The sequence below is a fragment of the Centrocercus urophasianus genome, unplaced genomic scaffold, assembly GCF_019232065.1.
Source record: "Centrocercus urophasianus isolate 14NV4802_14NV808 unplaced genomic scaffold, USGS_Curo_1.0 seq_10, whole genome shotgun sequence".
NCBI lineage: Eukaryota > Metazoa > Chordata > Aves > Galliformes > Phasianidae > Centrocercus > Centrocercus urophasianus.
The window spans coordinates 66,368,131-66,389,084 of NW_024884142.1; the positions used below are offsets into that span (position 1 = coordinate 66,368,131).

The following is a 20,954-nucleotide window of genomic DNA, read 5'->3' on the forward strand; positions in this document are numbered from 1 at the left end:
TGAAATATTGCCTGCTTGTAGGCAAATACATAAAGATCTGAATCAAAGCATCCTCATTTGGAGTTGTAAACAGGATTTAAATGCTGCATAGGCCTTGTGACTTCTCTTTTGAGTTCTGCCATCCATAATTCATTATTTGTTACATGTGACTCATCGGTTAAATCATGCATTTCTTCTGCTATGCATTTGCCTGCTGGTGAGTTTATCTAAAGCCTATCTATGAAAAAAAAAAGTCCTGAAATGTGAGTAAAAGAAATCCCTTTTGCAAATGTTGATAGAAAATGAAAGGAAAGCTGAAGTAAGGTCAGTGTGAGCAGACAAACCCTGAATGGGTAGAAGATCTAGGTTTCTTTTAGTTTTCATTTAAGCCAAGCTGCGACAATTCATCCAGAGATAGATGAGGCACGAAAGATGCAAATTTCTTTGATATAGTTAAGCTTCCATTTTATCACATTCTGTGCTCTCTTTTGAAGCTGTAATCTGAGCTGTGGATCAACTAAACGTAACACAAAGAGTTAGCCAGGTTCTAGTGGACACAATGCCTGGGAGTCAGTTTCTGAACTTTCCAGCTTGTGCCAAGCATCAAATATCATATGCCTTACATCTATTCTTGTGGAAGGATGCAGTTGTCTAAAAGGAAACTAAGATTGCCAGGGACTAATTGCAGTATTGTAGACAATTAGATTTGCTTGCTCCCTTTTGCCTCTTTCTTCCATCGATCAGGCTTTATTTCTAAGGTCTTGCTGGGCACTTCTGCCAGTATCTTCACCTGGCAGCCTCCAGCAAAGGAGCAGCATGTGCTAGTTTGGCTTGAGCCTCAGAGGGACACAGAGTAATCAGACACTGCACAGGAGCATCCTCAGCCAGACTGAGATTTTGTCCCCCAACCTTAATGCTGATGTGGAGCAGAGAGGCTCCACGTACCAGTGTGGCCAGCATGCAAATGGAAGATAAATAGATGACAACATGTTAGAAGCTTCTATTCACTATATGTCTAGTACCTTTAGGAAAGTATTTGGTACTTTTCACTTCAAGTAATATCCACAGAAGCTCAGCTCTTTCTGCATTGCTCCACCATAGTAATAGTCCTGGGAAGGAGGAGAGGGGAGAGAAAGAAGAAGAGGGGAGATCCTCAAGACTGCATGTGCTGGGCATGCTTGGATCTGGCCATGATTCACATAGCCCTTGGTATTTCTGTGGTAGATAGATGGAGGTCCTGGGCACTCCAGCTTCAGAAGCATTACTGATTATGTTCAAGGCCTTCTCTGTTTTGTTTAAGGATTAAATTCTCATTTTCAAGAGTAAACATCCTAACAAAACCCCTCCTTTCCTCCATCTCTACAGCAGAGTCAATGTGTTAATCCACTTGATTAGCATATGCTACAGAGACTGCTATCAGAACAAAGAACATAAATCTTCTAACATATGCTGTATATACACAAATGGAAAAAGTTTTGCTTATTATCCCTGCTCTTAATATCTAAAGTGATTTACACTAGTTAGGTTAATTGAGTAGAGGTGCATTTATCAAAGCTGGTGTATTTATTTCTGTGAATATTTACATGCACACTTCCATAGCAGCTGTGTGCGTGACAGACTGTAATCAGGCTAACAGACCAAACAGAGCACAAGAGACAAAAAAATAGCTCTCCATGCTGTGATTCCCTAGCAGAGCAGGACTCCCGTTGTGTCCTTTAGTTGCTCTGATACTCTTGAAATGTCAGCATCTTCCAAAGAGGCTGGCAATCCTGTGCCAGTTCTTCTTAGACAGCTTCTGACTGTGCACATCCCTCAGGCCAAGGCTCTCAGTGGTGCCAGTGGGTTCCTAGGGCCGTGCAAAGCCTCCAGCACATTCTGTCCCTAGGACGGTCACCTACCCACACAATGTCCCACCACACGGGCTCACATAGGGAAGAAGTGGGCTGGGCTCAGCCTCTGGTTAGGGTACTCATCTTCCCAGCACTATCACAAGCTGTAATACCAACTGCGGGCTACACCTCTGGCTGAGATGTGTGTGATTTTTCTTCACACCCCCTAAATGCAAATGCATAGACAGGAGAAGCCAGTCACCAAGCAGTACTGCTGAAGAGAGGCAGATTTAACAGCACCCAGTGGAGCTGCCTCATTAAACAGATGTAGACATAATAAAGAGAAGAGCTCCTAATGATCAAAAGGAGTTAAGCAATGAAAAGTTGCAGAGAGCCATGCAGCAGTAATGAGTCATCTTAATGCAAAAAGTAGCTACCTAGCATACAAGTGTTTATAAAACTAGAAAGAGAGGGAGAGACAAAATACCTTTTAAGATGATGATTTCAACGTTATTAGTAATCTCCTTTCAAACAATTTTTTTTTTTTCTACTGAAGCTATTTATATAAGTCCTATGGATGGCCCCAGAAGATGTTTTCAAAATATATCTGGGAAGCCAAGTAATCAAAAAAATTAGTGTGAACTACTTTTGATAACGCTGCCATGCTCCACAATTATTCTATAAGGAGAGCATGCAAATCTTTCCAGGAAAAGGAGAAGACCCCACAGGACCGTTGCTCATGTGTTTGTATCTCTGGCTCCTGGCAGCCCACAGCACTGGGCAAGCTGTTCAGAGATACGAAGAGTCCCTGTGCCCAGAATGTCAGCAGCTTGCAGACCTGTACCATGATGGGAGCCCACAACTGTCCTTCCCTGCCCTAGAAGAGGATGTCCACAGCGCTTCTTCAGAGGTCTCTCAAGCTCTATCTCCCTCAAACAGGCTAAGGTGGGACCCACATTAGCAGAAATACTGCTGCTGGGTGACACAAACACAGCATGCATGCAGGGACTAAGAGGAGCTGACCTGTCTTGCTGCTGCAAAGGCAGAGAGGGCATTAATGTGCAACCACCAGTATTTCTGCTGTGAGTATAACGAAAGCAGCCATCTACTTCAGAGGTGGGGCTGAAATGGAAATAATGACTAACATGCCATAAGGCCACATCCCAGAGCAAACCAGTTCTCTTCTTTGCCTGTGGTCAGTAGGATTTACTGTTTGCATAACATAAGTTTCTGCTCAACACAGCCACGTGTGGACTCAGATGTCCCAGAATCAAGGACTCTCTGGCACATGCTGTTGGTGTCACAGCAGATATGGGCAGAAAAGAAAGAAATCAAATGTGCCAAAACTGGAAGGAATTACATCCTTAAGTGACACCGAAGGAAGAAATCTCCCCAAGCAATGCTCCCCTGCCCATATCACTAGGATGATGCTAGGGGGCCCTGCATGCTGCCCACTGCTGTCTGGGACCTGTCTCTGTACACACAGGGTATCATGCATCACTTTACTAAGTACTCCAAACGCTCTCTCAGTGAGATACATCATTAATAATTCTCCTACTCTTAATACTGACTTGGCTAACTGTGAACAGGACCACCTTTTTCACAAAGCCCTCACAACGACTATGAAGAGCATTTAGGCACAAGAGGTGACATCCTTCATTTCGGTAAGCCAGATCCTGCACTTCCAGCATGAAAGTGATCAGTTGCAGACTATGAAAATGTTTTTCTATTAGCACACATGAATTAGAAATATTTAACTTACCGCTGTATACAAAATTTCAGGGGTCCTTTGGCAGTCCTTTTGTAACTCAGTAAAAGATCTTTGAGGAATGAGGGGCTTTGGCTGTTGCTTTTCTGATCTACATTTCTTCTTCTCTTGTGCCCCATGTGCTGCTGGTGAGGGGAGAGGTGGGTCAACAGTCAACAACTACCCTCAGCTACAGAAATTAAAATGTGAGCAAACATACCCAGGGAAGTCTGGTGCGAAATGGTTGGGCTTTTCCTGAGGGAAGAACACTGTGGTGGAGATAACAGAAAGGTCCAGGAGCTGAGGAGTGATTTTGGAACTTAAAGTTTTAAAGGACAGGGCATAAGGAGACAAAGATGTGTAAGAAGAAGCACAGAGAGGAGAGAGACACAGAGGGAAAGCAGCAGGACATGACTGGGAATAGCAAAACATGTCCTTAGACATGGTTTGGATTTTGCCCAGGCCCTCTAATCAAAGGGCACTGCCAACTGTCTTCACTGAGCTAACAAATGCTGGCTTGTTTTGAAAAGGGAACTGCATCACTGCAATTATTCCTGATAGCACTGCTCGCTTGGAGGGTTAAGTGCCTTAAAAAACAGACTCCTTGGCGTGGCCCTGGTAATGAAGAGCTTGACTCACAGATCTGACCTTGAAGGGTCTGTTGGATCTACTCTATTAAGCAGCTGCTTTGCCTCTTGCTTTAGGGGATATTTGAAGAGACAGCATAAAGGCTGCAATCTTGAGAAGAAACTGACAACCTCTTTCCTGAGAAGGAGCCTATTGCTACTTTTGACCCTGTGCTGGCAAGCCGCGGGGCTGCACTGGCACCAGAAAGTTCCAGCTGGACAGGAGGGGGCTGGGAACGGGGCAGCAGGTAGCAGGGGCACTGAGAGGGCTGTGAGGAGGAAGGAAGGCCTCTGCTTCCGGAGGCAGCGAGGTGTTGCAACTGCTTAGGAACAGTGTGCAACTTCGGGTGCTGAGAAGTGCACAAGCACTTCAAAAAATGCACAAAGTAGTCTTGGGTCATGGGGAAAATCACGCCTTCCCCCAGCTGGCTTCAGCTGCTGCACAACAAGGCAGTGCGTGAACTGCTGTGAGAGCAGCTCAGATTTTACACTGTGGGCTCCACATCAAGCCCAAGATAAGACACCACCATAAAACAACGAATAATTTGGAAACTGAAATTATCCCTTTGAGAAAGCATTCGCAGCACGTGGGCAACCTGCCCTGAGATGAGGTGTCATGCTTGCTTCCTGCCCTGGCAGCCAGGCCTGAGCTTTCCAGAGCACGAGGCAGCGTGGTGCAACCTACCATAAAGCACCAAGCATGTCCCTGTAGACTTCAAGCACAACCTGTGCTGGAGCCATGTTTACAATTTGCTCAAAAAGAAAAACAACAAAAATGTGAGGTTTCAGAGGTAGGAAAACGAGCAGGTATAATTAAAAATGCATGCTGTACCCAGAGCGAAAGCAGGTGCCTCTTCCATACAGTGTGCCTTCCTAGCCATGCATAGAGAAGGTATGTGGCATACAGAGCAGGACAGAATAAATAAGGTTGGAGGCAAAAAAAACTACAGAGATCCTTTTTACATCGAGATGATGCAGGCAATAAAGTCATGACTCACCCTTAACAAGTTCATCTGCTAGTTTCTGACTAATGCATTAAATTATATAATACACTCATGCCCTTCCTTTTCGGTTTTCACTGAAGGTCATTTGTTGAATTACATTTAGATGTAGCAAAATGAACTGAAAAAGCAAGGCCATTTAGAGAAAGGGAAGCAATCAGCGCTAATGGATTTATTGCGCAAAAACCGATATGGTTGAGGAACCACACACATACATACATATCTGGCTGTTTCAGCTGTTGCTGGAGTTATGATACAGCCAGCTGATGCCAAACGAAAATCCATACTAATGTCATTCTTCATTTCCCTGTTATTGTGATGTAGATCTTAACACACTAACCACAAACGCAGCAGCAACAGAAAACAAACAGCTAGAATTTCCAAGAGAAAGTTAAATTTGAATAGAGATTAACCAAAGTCCATTCTGAAGAACTTCGCTAACAGACTGGCAGGTCTCAACTACTGAGTCACAGAGGAACCGTTCCAATATTTGCAATGCCAACAGTGAGGACATTTCTTACAAAAAGAAAGAAAGCTCTTTCCCTCTCTGAACCACAACTCTGACCTCTGCATGTAGGTCAGAAGGGCCTGTACCTTTGTACTAAGCATTACTAAACCAAGAGCACATTTCCAGCAAGGGTAATTTAATGATAAAGTGAGGGACACAGGAGTACCAAATCTTTATCTAAAAGACAACAAAAAGAAGTCTTGAGGACAGTAAGTGGATAGAAATTATCAGACAGACAGAAATTTAGCTTATTTATATAGGGTGAACCTATCAGTGTACCCAAACAAATTATGCTTGAAAGAGTGCATTTAGGAAAGCATTTGCTTTGTGTCTGTGAGAAAAAGAAACAATTAAGATGAACTCTGAGTGCAGTATGTGAATGTTGTGGTGTGACTCCAGAGCTCAGAATCATTCATCTTCCCTTTGCTCCATCCATTCCGGTGCCTTGCATGCTCTAAAGCTGTCCTCTCAGTTAAGCCAGTTCAGGTGGGTTCATCATTAATTTCATAATATTGAATTATCTTTCATAAAAGCTCAGCTCTTGCATTCATGTGGTCAATGAAGAAACTTCACTTCCCTTTTTAGAATTACTCATATCCTCAGAGTCACAGTTCAAAGCATGGAAAATGAAAGCCCTAAAGTCTCAAAAAACAGAAAGCTAAAAGATAAAGGAATTTTTAGTATTTACAGAAACACTGAGTTTTTTAAGCAAAGGTCATTATTTTCTACAGGGAGACTGATTCATGGCTCACAGGACCCTACTATTTATACAGAGAAGCTTAAATACTCTTCATCCCCCCCAGTAGTTGTGAGCTAAATCATCCTCTGTATTCTAAGGCCTGCTGGCATTACGTGCAATACAGTAGGCCTTTTCCACAAGAAAGATAGCTGATGATGCTGTCCATTTTCTAAAAGTAAAAACCACAGACATATATTTGTTAAAAGCTGCTAAGTCTTGAACACATTAGGTTCACACGTTTCAACCGTCTTAAACATTTGATTGTGCTTTCAAAATATGCAAGTCCTTTTTCTCTGGAATCTGTTTTCCTACATGCCAGCACTGACTGGCAGAGGTGATCAGAGGAAAGCTTGGAGATGTCAACCTCCACTTAAAAACTGCCTTTTTAATTTAACGCTCTTCTTTTAAAAATCTCATTCTTAACAAACAAACAAAGTTAAAAACCTTTGGAAAAAAAATCATTTCAAAATTATTGTCATGAATCATTTCAAAATCAATGTCATGAAGTTATCTTGAGAAATGGTTTTAAAATGCAATGATTCCTGGCTATTTATAAACAACCCTTACAGATGGCAGTTATTCCCCTATTAGCTGTGACCACACCATGAATAAAACAGTGCCCTACAGAAAAAAAACAACAAGAAGAAACAAGGGAAAATTACATTTTCAACGGCTTATTTGCAAGGAAATGGCTTGGAAAACACTTTTGAAAGGGCAAGTGAGACCATTTTATGTGTTGCTTCAAACTAATGGTAGTGTGTGGAGGAATGTCTCTTGAGCACGCAAAGACTGGTAACAACTCTGTAAGCCTACAGGATCCGCCAGTTTTAAATCGCTATGGCACATTTAACACAACAGGATACACTGAATGAGAAGCAAGATTTATTCATTTCAGCAAAGAGTGGGCAGACCGAGATGAGTTAAATGAAGCTATGCCTCTACGCACGGCATACGTTAATTGTGAGCTCTGCTGGGAAAATAAACACCCTTCTTATCCCAAATTTATGTAACATCTTTCCTCATCAGGACTTCAGTAAGTCACTGACACTGAAATCACAAGGCAGAGAGGGAGAAAAAGCACACTAGTCCATTTAAAATTACTAATTAGCTGGGCAATCTGATTAGACATTCACAACAGCTGTTGCTTTCTGAAGGGGGAAGGGGGGCTCAGTGATCAGCTGTGGAGACAAAGGCATATGTGAAAAGAAAGAGGCAGCTTTTTTTTTGTGTGTGTGTGTATGCGATTAAAAAAAAAATCTCAAAGGTGGAAAAATTCCATGATGGTATTGAATACATAATCCTACACCATTAAAATGGTGATTGGTCTTCCTGAGAGGGTTTGAAACACTGAGAATGTCCCTTGCTTTTATGTGATTTACTTCCCTGGAGGGCACTGAGTGCTTTTCTGAATCACAGCCATGTCAGGTTTTACTGCATGCTGCAATTCTTTGTTTCTTCTATAATTTTTGGATGGGATTTGCATTTTTGGCCACTGTTCCCACTGCAGACAAGGTGAGATACAATATTGATTTCAAGGGGATGAAAATGTTGGCAACTTTTCCAACCAAAGTCAATACACACATGCAGGCACATCTCAGGCTCCAGTTACTTAGTTAAAAATTAAATGTAAAAGAAAACATTTTTTAACTACTACTTTCCCCTGGCTCTCAGTGAAACCATAATCAATAATAACGCTGACTTCAGTTTCCTTATCTTAAGACATCAGCTCTTTGCCACTACTGCTGTAGAGGACCAGGTGCTGCTGTAGGTCCTGGAGAGCTAAATAGATCTTTTTCATGTCATATCTTAGCAGTAACTGGAACTAAACTACTGAATGATTCTGAAATCCCAGCTCTTCAGGCAAGACCATAAAGCTGGTGTGTCATACTTACTCCAATCACCTCTAGCTAATGAGCGGGGCTGGAATCCAGTAAACATATTTGAGTGGCAAAGGTCTTCCAAAAATCACAGCCCTGACCACTGGTCTAACTTCCACAGAGACATCATTTTCATTCCTCATTGGTCAAAGAGAAGACAGAAAGGATGATGTTCTGGCATTCTAAAGAGTATTCTTCTGTCCCAGAAGGAAGTTAAGGGCTCCGGCTTTTGCAAGTGTGCTTGTGAAAGTTTCCCCTCATATTATCAAATGCGTTACATACTCATTTCAGAGGTTCAGAGCACTTGCCAATCTTTTTTCTATTTGTAGCCTCGCTTGGACGCTAATCATTCCACGGGCTAAAAACCTTAAAGTACTAGTTTCCATACAAAAAGAATTTCCTAGTTATTTCTGGAATGAAAGAGCTTAGTATATTTCAGAGATAGCTCTGAGCACTGTCATACCTTCTGTTCTTGACAAACTTAGCATCTCTGTCTAATAATATATCTGCACTACTGTTTGGCTTTGATCTCTCCTACCTGCTGTTGCTCTGTAGGCAACATCATTGGACATCTTCACTGATATAATGTGAAATATCCATTGATCATGACACACTCATCTCCACTCTCATCAGTTCTGTTACTGATGAGCAAGAAGGCGTACATTTTATCCTAAGAGGAAAGAAGCTGATCTAAAAATGCTTCATAAGCTACTTTCTGTTATGAAGAACTCTGATTACAATAGGTTTTCTGCTAGAATTACCTCTGCTGGCACCATAATCCTGCTACAAGCTCAGCAGACTTTATAGTTTGTTTTACAAACACGTTTGTGTCCAGCTCCCAGCCTGTCCAGCAAAAATATCTTTGGAGTCAAAATGAACACTATATGCTAACTGGTATGAGAAGCTTTTTAAAAATTGATTATTTCTTTAAAACAAGGGGGAGGGAGGGGGGGGAGTATTTGTTTACAGTAAAAAAGTAACATTTATTCACAAGGGGGGACCAAGACCACTCAACACTGGCCCTCCAGACTGGTCTGAGAGAGTCACCTTTGCGTTTAACCACCACCACTAACTGAACAATGAGGCAGCTCATCTCAGAAAGGAGCTTTCAGTAGGAGAGAGAATGGCCCCAGAGGCATTTGCAGCATTCAATATCGTGATCCTGCTCAGACCCACTCCCTTGCTGAAGCTGGCTCTGGAAATGGTGCATGCCAGATCCAGGACATCGTGCCTCAGACATAAACAATTCATTCAGTCACACCCAGACCTCCTGACCTCAGCTGATTCCAGGCAGAAGGAATTCTACGGATATCAAAGTTGCCTCTAAGCATAGTGCCTCAGTCTCTGCAGGAGAACGCAGCAAAACTGAGACAATAAAGTCAGTCTTTTTCTCCACAGCCCAAGATATTGTGAATCAAAAGAAGTTTTGAGAAGAAAGAGTAAAATATGGAAAGCGAGAGGTGGCTGCATACCATGTTAAGATACCTGGAGCCCTCTTCTCCAGGTTTTACTCTGTTAGTCAAAGGGACAGATTAACAGATATTTGGGGCCTCGAAGAATTTCCCCAGTCCCCTGTGCCAAGACTAGAAGCAGCACTGGATACGCGTGATGTGAACACCTTTCTTCCTATCTGATAGAAAAACTTTAGTAGAGACCTTAAAATACACCAACTGATAAACATCTGCAAATGAAACAAAAAACATTCAAGCAGAAACAAAATTAAACCAAACTAAAAAATGCAGACTGAATGAGAAAAAAAGTTAGGCATAATGAGATCTTTGAATTTTTTTTCCTTGCTTGGACAAATAATATGTTCTTTTTTTTCTGAAAATAAAATCATTCTTTTAGCATTTTGGCCCCCAAACCAATTGCAGTTTCCAATGACTGAAGCAATAAATAAAGTACCCACTCCAGAGCTGCGTGACTGTAAAGGTTCTCTCCTGGAGATTGCTATGCTATTATAGCGTAAGGAAAAAACAGAAAACAAGTAGAAGAGTGTGAGCACAAGACTTAATCAAGACTTTAGATAGGCTGTAGATTAGACGTGAAGACTTTCAACTGCAAATTGTTCCCTTAAGCCCTGCAAAAGTAATGGACACAGTTCTTCCTCTGTAAGTACCAGCTAAACAGGAAGCCACTCACTGTACTTTACTTGATTTTGATTCTGCAGAAAACAGAGGTTGGTAAACTGTGAGTCATTCTGTTTGCCTTCTGCTGTCAGCCCCAGGTGGAAAGCCTTACATGCTGAACCACCCAGAGCTTCTGAAGAGCCATGTTTTTTTAAGTGTTAAACCTTAGGGACACAAGACAGTTGATCCTGGGGTTTCACACAAGACAGAGGGAGCACACTTGAGAGGGACCAGCAAGAATCAAAGGTATGGATGTGCCAGTAATGGTCTTTATACCAGGGCAGACACAACCAGAGCACAGTGTAGGGAAGCTCATTTTGTGATGAGGGTTGTGTACTGGAGCTAAAATGCCATACACATTACTGCAAAAGAGGAAAGTCTTGTGATATACCACTAATGGCACCGTTTATAAACCTGTTGTGCATTAGGAGAATGCAACCTTTAAAATGAATGACTTCAGTGCATGACTTACGTGTGAACAGCACTTTAGATTATCATGCAGACTGCCTCAATGTACAGGAGATCTACCACTGGCTCCTATGCTGTATTCTGTCTCTTCTCAACCAGATAGATATCAGGCCACTAGAAATCTGTGCTTCCACATTATGGTGAAAGCACACAGGAGCATTGGCAAGAGCAAAGAACAAGAAAAACTTCTCCAAACCTCTCTGCCATATGTTACAGTGCAGAGAGAAAAATAACATATATATGCTGTAAAAAGAGGAGCAAAGTCTTCCAAAATTCAGAAGGAGCAGCTTTCATATGTGTTATGTGTTATACCTACGACCAGAATTAGTTGGACCTGTGGGTGAAGGAGGTTGCAAACTGAGTCTGAACAGGGCTCAAGGACTAAACAGGCTGTCAATGGTCAGGTTGTGGATAGGGTGCTTAAATGGAGAAGTACAGAACTATGTGAGATAGTGCTTTGTCTCTGCATCACTTTGTCCATCTGAAAGTATTGGTAGATGGAGCTTCATATACTGCAATTAATACAGAGGTGTCAGATAAAATAAATATTTTTATGCAGAGGAAAAGGTTGGGGTTTTTTTTGTTTTGTTTTGTTGTTGTTGTTGTTGTTTTTTGTTTTTTCCCATACAGAGATTGGCGCAACTACATTTTCTGAAGCTGGATACTGAATCCCTCTTCCACAAACACAGAGCAAAAAGGCCACAAGAAAAAGAATGAGCTGTGCAGTGCCTTCTGCAGTAGAGCCTATCTCAAGGGCTATCAAGGTTCTGAGCTGCTGGCAAGTGACAGCCTCCAACAGCTCAATTTTCCAGTTTTCTTCCGGCTACAATATGTCTACAGTGTGCACATCTGCACATTAACAACTGTCACTGAGCAACAAGAGAGTGGACAGTGTCTTTTTAACTCTTCATCTCTACTAAAGGGAATGCAGAGTTGGGGTATCAAGGAGCCAACTTGTTTTGTGTAGCAACAGGAAGCAGAAGAAACAGCCTTACACTCTGAAGTAGCAACAGCAAACATACACCTATCAACCTCTACCACCCACTATAAGCAAACAGTGCTATGAGATAAAAACATTTCTGAAGAAACTCCCCATGGCCTTTTTAGAAATGAAGAACTGCAGTTTCTTGAAACACAACTCTTATCTTTCTCTTTCTGCCCTGTAACAGTATACATCACCACTGATATTTTGTGAGCATCTGCAAGGACACTTGCATGCAGAGCACTTTTTACATTGAGGTTATAGATGGATATCATAGGAAATGCAATTTTTCTAGTTAAGAAGCAGTAAACAGATTTGAAGCACCTCATGAGAAATACTAAAACTGCAGCAACTAGCAAAACAGTACTACTGAAGAAAGAACCTCCCTGTAAGGATAGACAATAGCACATACAGCTGCTTTAAACAAGGTTTGGATCACCCAAGAAAGACAGAGGTCACAATCTGGTAATAAGGAAGAAATCACTCACCCCTTTCCAAAATCTGGGCTCACCAAAGACTTTAACGGAGGCAATCTCTGAGTAAAGATGCTTCCTCGGTGGCTGCCAGCCCTTCAATGAGGTTAGGGACCCAGGGTCCCACCTTCACTCTCACAGATGAATTGCTTCCACCTGTGCTCCCAGGGCTAACTACATCCCTTCTGCAGGTGCTCCATCACTGGTTCAGGCCATGACTTAGTGGTTCCCATGCAACTCTCCCATGAGATAGAGACAATTTTGTAAGGACATGCATAGACAAGGGGAAGAAACCTGCTGCAATTCAGTATATTATCAACACATATATAATATATCCAACAAATTTGCAGGCAGACATGTTAAAAACAATGTGTTTCATTTTCCCTAAGAAAAATAAATACAAAATTACATGAGTTTTGTTGCAAACTCCTATCCTTAGTAGTTTTAGTTAGTAAAAATAATCCTGAAGCCAATAAAAAAAGAATTAACTGTGTTCTTCCCTAACCCTGATAAGCAGTCCATTAACATTTAGGATAATACAAGGTAAATGTTATCGGATTTCTTTTAAATATTAGAAGTACATCAGAACCTCTGAAGAATTTTCTGTGAAGTGACTTAAATCTGGACTTCTTTCATCACTGCTCACAGTTTATTAGAGAATTACAAATGCCTTTAAAAAGCAGTGAAAGGTGATGAGATGAAAGGTTGCACATACTGAAAAAATGAATTTTCATAAGAATCTTGAAGTGTTCCTGGAGTCCCACCAGGTATTTTGCACTGAAATTAATATACAAGAATGCTCTCCTGAGTAGCTTCATAAAGAGACTCTGAGTCATGTGGAGCATGCAGCTGGCTGCTCATTTCATGCACATATTTCACATTTCGTCTCACAGAACCAAGCAGACATGTACAGGCAGATTTCACATCCCTACCCCAAGCAAAGTTAAAGGAAAATACACAAACAGCCCTGGTGCAGGGGATACCCACTTACCACACTGAAAAAACAAATCTTAAGGGCAAACCTTGAAATGTAAAGATCAGCATTGCCCACTGGAAATTCTGAAACAGAAACCCCTATGAGGGGTGGTACTTGGAGAGCCAAGTGGGCTGGAAAGAGAGGATGTAGTTCTCTGACTTGAGCAAGGGCTCTGGGCAGGGAGCCTGGGTAGCAAACAAGAAAAGTTACGTGCTCATTAATCCCTTTTCCTTCATCATCAGTAAGTGTGTGGGCTGTACCAGGAGCAGCCCACGTTTCAAGCTGCTTGGAGAGCTGCAGCAAAGCCAGTTGTCATCAGAGGAGAGGAAGCTTCTGGCAGCAGCTGACCAATCCAATCAGAGGGAGAAGCTCATGAGTCATGGATGCTTTGTTGCTTTGGAGATTGCTTGCACTCTAGAAGAGATGGACTCTCCCCCAGTCTTTGCTGCAGGACAAAAACTAAGGCATGAGCCTGATGAAGAATAAGCAGTAAGAGGGAGTTCCTCATGCAGGTGGTTGTTATAAGAACAGATGAAACCATGTCAAAGTCATTGACACAATGAACACTTTCTTAAACTCGAAGCTGCTTTCTAGTATTTGGTACCACTGACAGTTTAGATACTTCCACTTTGTTTTAGAAACAGAGGTTTCCATTTTTACTGATGTATTCTACATCTTCACCAGCAGCTGCTTGTATTTTTTGGACTGAAAGTCATAGAATCATAGAATTACAGAATCACACTGGGTTGGAAGGGACAAAGATCATCTAGTTTCAACCCTCTGCTGTTCCCTGGTTGTTGTTTCTTTTTTAAACATTCCTCAGAAAAGTCCCCAGTTTCATTCTCACTGAAAACTACATGCTCAATGAACGACTTACAGCACCACAGTTTAGAAGACAGAACAGAAAAGCCTTCTGATCCTTGCCAAGTGTAGGAATAAGGAAGTTCTGGGTTTCTCTGCCTGACTGCGGTCACATTGAGCTGGGTCAGTGTTCCCACTGACAAATGAACAGGAGATTCTCACTCATCATGTTGGGAAAAATCTTGAAGGACAAACATGAAATGAGAAGATCACTTCCTCCAAGCTAAATGTTTTAATCCTAAAAGGTGAAAAGTGTTTTAGGGATTAAACCACGGTATAGGGATTAAATTAAACCCAGTTTTTGAAGTTCAAGAGGAGGTCATTATAGAAACGGATTATCCCATTCCTATCTATTGCTTCAGCTTCACCTGCAGCCCCTGCTGTCAGGAGCAGAACAACAGTTAGGAGATACTGGGACAGGCTTTGCACATGTGGGAAGCATTGTTTCACTAACAACTGCTGTAAATCAGTGTCAGTGACATTATACCATCATAAATTATGACTGTCAGGCTACCTGCTTGCCTGCAGATACACCATCTGTTTCAGTCAAGGGTGCTATAGGCTCGAATCAAAGCCCATTGAAATTACTGGAAAGCATCCCATGAATCTCTGACTCTGACTCATCTGTAGTTTATACAATGCCCAAAACATCAGGCTCACAAACGGCATTCTGTAAGCACGACAAGCTAAAGCTTAAACAAAATACAGTTCTCTTACACCAATACATGAGGATTTGATCTGCTGAATCTATAGCAGAGGTAATAATAGGGAGCAGGTAAGATGGAGAAAAAAAACTGGAATGGATTCTCTGAACTGGAATGATGCTTGGAGAAAAAAAAAAAAAGGTTTCTCTTCAAGCCAGACGAACCAGTTCTATTTCCATACTTCTGGGCAATACCACCATCAGTGGGGACAATGAACCTAGAGGAAAAATGAGAGCTGCAATGGTTGAGGAGATCAAACACCCTGAAAGAGGTGGGAGGAAAAAATATCTGAAATAACACTGGGACTAGCAGAACTCAAGTGGAGGATTACATAAATAGTCAACTTTAACTGCAGATTCAAGTTGCCTTCCTAAAAACAACTGAGTTTTTCTTTCCCACTCTTCTATTAAAAGGACCCAGTCCTCTGCATGGAGCTCCTTCAAGTCAACATGAGTCACTCAGACTGCCTGGATATTCATCCCCAAGAGAACTAATAATTGCTACAACATAATGAGCTTGCAGGTGAGGTTTTATAAACACCTGCCATTGATCTCCTGTTGAGTAAGCACAACAACCATCAGCCTAAATGACATGGTTTGGTATTTTCCACCAATTCTGGAAGTAAAAAATAAAAAGCAAGTCATTATGGCACCTTTACTTTGAAAGATATTTTTTTTCAGGTAAAACCTGTAGTTTGAAAAGTATGCTCAACTTAATCTTCAATCTCCCTTAAGAGCAGGAACAACTTAGGATTCTTCCATCACTTAACGGACAAGAGCAAGAAAAAGGAACCAAGAACAAGAAAAAGGCCCAAGTGCACTCTTGGACTTGTATAAAACAAAAAAACTCCATCAATGCTGATGGTTCAGCAGAATTCAATCAGTTGAGAAACATAAAAGTTGATGGTATAAAACCAGTAGAACAGAAAGGAAGTTTTACTAAGGATAATGCTTATGTGAACTCTAGGTAAAAGCATCTGTTGGGCTGGAACTGAACAGGGCTAGGAATCAAGTTCATGACTGCAATCTATCCTGCTTGCAAAGCCTTATCAATGTGTGTTATTTAGGGACCTTTTAAAACATGATTTTGCTTGCAATTTAGTTATCTGAGTGATCAAAAGTGGAAGGGTTAGAGGCAGACAAAAGGAAAAGGACTTTGGAGGGAGAAAGTGCAGAGGAAATCTCAAAAAGAACAGCTAATCTCAAAAAAAACCAAACCAAAACAAAAAAAAACCTGTGGGATTGGCAGCAAAATTCTTCTGGATTACTGGCTATTTATGTACTCAGTAAATCCCCTCCTGAGCAAAACAAAAAAAAAGGAGAAAGGCAATAAGGATCATGTGATTTTTGCAGGCTCACAAGGTTTCTCAGAGTCCATCAGCTGTTTTGTGCAGCCCCTCCTTTAACACACTTTCTGCAAAATGTGCCAGAGGAAGATGCAACCACATACCTGCGTGCGGTGCAGCTGGCCCTGTAGGCAGTGCAGGCTGGCACATGCAGAGCTGTGCTCATTTGGCAGAACAAGGCAACAGTACAGACTGACTGGCTCAACACTCATCAGAAATATTCACACTGCCCTACTTAGATGTCATGAGCTTTAACAACTGGACAGTTTTATCTGCTTAAGTTTTATCTTATACAGTAGCCATACAAAAATAAAGAATGCAGCAAAACCGGAACGTGGTATGTTAATGAAAGAAGAAATGCAGTCAAGGACCAGGATTTCTGTAGATATTGCCTTTTGCTTATTGTTATTTCAGGTGTAGCAATGGTAACTTGAAAAAGCAATGATATTAACAGAACAAAGTTTTTTTTCCTCTTCCATCCAAACTCTCCTTTCCTGCATCCACGTATTCTGATAATGCGAGTGAGAAATGACTCCAGCATAACCAATGGATATGAATAGCAATGGACAAAGCCAGAATTAAGCTCAAAAAATGCAGTAGCTGTATATACCCCTTGGAGTATCCCTACTGGAACCTCCCAAATGCTGGCCACAAGCTAGAGATCCATTCAAAATCCAGCAGGTACAGAAAAATACTTTTCGGGCTCCAGGAAACTCACTGGGCAGAGCAGGCTGGGTTATAATTCACAACTGGCTTTCCTTTTTTAAATAAATTAGCAGACCAAAAATGTCGCAGTTTAAAAAGATTCCAGAATAAAAGTTCTGTTTAGCACTTGGCAGCAGGAATCTCAGATGCTTTGCTATATTTGTTACTGCTCATCCAATCCACATACCTCAAAATTACCTGGGAAAGCACTGAGATCAGACAGTATCTGGCCAAACTGGAAGAACTCCAGGTCCTATCAGAAATAGAGCACTGGCTGCACCTAGTATTTTGTGACTGTATTTATAGGACAGGGTTATGGAAACATTTGATAAAAGAAAACGCACCCTCTTATTACGGCTTGACCAATCCATAAATTATAGAGTCTATACTTACACTGCTTTAAGAACTGTCTGACGTGGCCTGTCTAAGGAGGAAGATACCTTCAGCTGAGTAGAGCCTGCAGCTGAATTTCCCCCTTCATCCCAGATCTTTTGATTTTCCCCCAGCTTGCCTCCTCAGCAGAAGGGATGTAATGACATAGGACACTCAGCTGAGCCTGGCCCATCTGGGATGACGGATGATGGCAGTACTTGCCAAAAGCTTGCATGCACTGCAGCAATCTTGCAGAAAAGCCCTCTGTATGAATGCCATTACGTGAGGCATTGCCTGGATAAGGCTTCTCCTGAACAGAGAAGAGCATCCTGGCTACCATACTCAGGAAAAATGAATTCCTGCTCAAATGGATGCAGAGAAGGATGTCGGGAATCTGAGAGTGTCTTATAAGAAACTAAGACAGCTAATTTTGCTTGGTCTAGCAAAGTCTGAGAAAACACATGATCACTTCCTATAAACATACTGAAAAGAAATTGAAAGAGAGGTTTAAGCAATGGGACAATGTTGGCACAAGGACGCATGGCTGTGAACCAGCCACATACAAATTCAGAATGAATTTAATGATTATTTCTACCCATCAATTATGTTCTGGAACAGACTTTTAGGCAGAAAGAGTAGCTGCAAAAGAAGCCAGTTTTAATCAATCCAAAAAAACCAATCAGTTTTAAGTCAAAGCTTGATAAATCCACTTAAGGGATAATAACACTGGGCTGTCTAGAACAGCAGACAACTGGACTCCATATTTTAGAAGATGCCTCCAAGTGCTGAGCTCCCAGATAAACAACAAGAACTCCTCTAAATGAGATGTCTTTTAAATCAGGGATACAGTACTACAACAGGAGGTCAGAACCTCTCCTTGTCAGGGAAACAGAAGTGCTGGAATGGAAAATAAAGTGTGGCAGCTACCTCAATGTTGTTCAGCTCCAGTCTCAAACACCAGCAAAGACCCTGAAGAAAAAGGAAATGTTTTCAAATGTTTTCTTTATTGAACTACATCCTCACTCAGTTAACACAGTGACTACAAAGCAATCCCTGCCTTATTGAGGAAGGTGGCTGAAATCCTAGGGAACCTGAAGAGCCCAGGTGACTGGAATGCAACCACATTCATTGCAACAACTCCAGGCATGCTGGGTGGTCTTAAAAAGGCACCACTCTTTCTCTCTCAGTGAAGATCTTGGAACTTTTATTTCTTTTTGAACTTAAACAATTGGAGATAAAAGATTTAGGATGTGAATCCTTTGAAAAGATTCATGTCAGATAAGCTCTATAGCTTTCATCTGACGTGTCTTTGCTGTGTTTGACTGAGGCTGAGGGGATGCTGCGACCCCACAAAATGACTACCTGCTTCCAATCATCCATCACACAGACGGCGTGCTGGAGGGGAAGAAAATCAACTTGTTGGGTTTTGTTGCATGTTTTACTGGAATTAACATTTTCACAACATGTGGCTTTGCTGTAATTTTTGTTTCCATGGGGAATCAGTCAGTAAGAAGCTCAGACAGGCCCTCACCTTACAGCCCTCTGTCCTTAACACAGAGCAGAACTGAGGATATCTCACAGATTCACGTTTCTCTGGTTCCTGCACTGTCTGAATCTCTCAAGTGGCCAGATCACATCTTGTTTCTGTTTGTTCTATTCTTTTGCTGTATAGGAGGCACAGAGTTCCACTCTCAGAACTCGGTCGTCTTTATGTTCCATTTTCTACTGACTTGACTTTCTGAACACTATGCTTCCCGGCACTATCTTTAATATCTCCAATCAGCACACGTTTCGCTGGAAGCTTGGGAGTCCCCTGCTAGTGTAATCACCAAAGCAGGAGCTCCACCGCCCAGCCGCCCCCTGCCCGTCTCACCCGGCTGTCCCGCCTCAAGCCCGCGGAGCCGGCTGTGTTGTTACACCGCCACCTAGCGTTACCTTCCGCTCCCGCCCACGGCTTTCATCGAACCATTGCAGCAGCAAAGCCCACCAACATCACCCGGTCCAACTCCAGCCCACCCCCGCCACGCTCGCTAACCACGTCTCTCAGTGCCACATCCACATGTTTTTGCAACACTTCCAGGGATGGTGACCCCACCACCTCCTGGGGGGCAGCCTGTGCCACTGCCTCACTGCTCTTTCTGAAAAGAAGTATTTACTAATATCCAACCTGAACTTCTGCAGGCACAACTGACATGCCAGCTTCTCAGGCATCTCAGCTTTGTTGTATGATTTCAGAGTGGAGCTCTGGGAAGTGCTATTGCTCATGCTGTGCCCATGCATTGCTCGTGCAGGCTTTCTTGCTGCTACTGCTCTTTCAGCAGCCACCAGGAATAGCAATACCGACTCTTGTCATCACCTTTTCTTGTACATTGGCTGTCTGCCCCTTAGAGAGACCTGCCCAGACCAACAGTCCTCCCACTGAGGGCTAGCAGCGGAGAAGGCTAAAGCTGCACTTCGACAGAAGCACTGCCTCAGCAGAAAGTAAGTAGGCAGCCAGGATGTCTATCTGCAAGACAGATCTGACTGTCCAAAACTGCTGTTTTGGGGCAAACTCCTGTTGCACCCCTGGCTCTCCAGAAGGACACTTCATAGGCAGAACCACCTTTAACCCATGCTGGCAACAGCAGTAGCACTACAGAATGCCCCAGCTCACAAACTTACCTGCTAACAGTTAACTGGGCTGCAACCAACTCTGATAGTGCATCCAAAAAGTAAAACAAGACCAATCAACTCTTCAGAGCTTTGTCTCTTTCAATTACCTTAAAGCAGCAGCTGTGCAAACATTGATGGTAGAACAAACAGTTCGGGCACTTTTTTGAACTAGAATTACCAAAGAGGTGTATTTGCCCTGGCTTCTCACACAATACAGTTCTCTCAAAAGCAGTCCTACCTCTATGCTTCTTTTTAGGCCTTGCTCAAGAAGGCATGAGAAACAGACTAAGATGAAGCCACAGTAACCTTTTATCCATCATAAATTTCTGCAGATTCACAAATGCTATGCCTTACGCTGGTGCTGTGCAGGCCCTCAGAAACCAGAGAACAGGAAAGGCGTGAAAATGGCCATTCTTTCTGCACCAGAATATAAAAGTGAAGACCAACTTGCAAAAACAAAACATGTGTCTAATTAATGCAAAATGATACCAGATTCTGCTCCCTTGATTTGTCAGTGTGAAGTGAGAGCTGCAGAGCACTACCATTTGCTACTGAGAAGAGGTATGTCAGTTCTGGTCTTAAATATTTCCTCTTTGGCTAAACTCCAGCCTCTTTGTTTTTTCTTTATTAGGCTGAAGATTTTAAAACTGGAAATGCAAAACAAGGGTTAACAATGACACCAGCCAAAATATGTAGTGAAAACACCCAATAGTGCAGAGCTCTAACCTCAGCATTCCTTGGAAGGGAACAGAATTCTTTGCAAAATGCTTGACATTTTGTTTCAGCTCATTTTGCAACTCTGCAATTTTTCTTCGTTTGTTTCCCATTCTCCAAGGATCACAGCCCCCAAGCTGGGACTGTAGAGTACTATGAGACTATTATTGTTTAGTAGTTCTTTATGTAAAGTATTACTGAAATGGAGATTGCCTCTTGTATATGCAAACTGCACTGTGTCTTAGAGGTTGGGACACACCACCAGCC

At 42.2% G+C, this 20,954-nt stretch overlaps 1 long non-coding RNA gene across 3 annotated transcripts in view; it reads right to left on the reverse strand.

The window, feature by feature from the left end:
- The window catches only part of LOC122165316, a 17,002-nt gene extending 13,011 nt beyond the window's left edge, over positions 1–3,991 (reverse strand). For all 3 annotated transcript variants that reach the window (XR_006170448.1, XR_006170449.1, XR_006170447.1), the window contains exons 1-2: positions 3,776–3,991; positions 3,571–3,701 (exon numbers count right to left, since the gene is read on the reverse strand). This is a non-coding gene — a long non-coding RNA (uncharacterized LOC122165316). The remainder of the gene's footprint in view (positions 1–3,570; positions 3,702–3,775) is intronic.
- Positions 3,992–20,954: the final 16,963 nt, after the last annotated feature.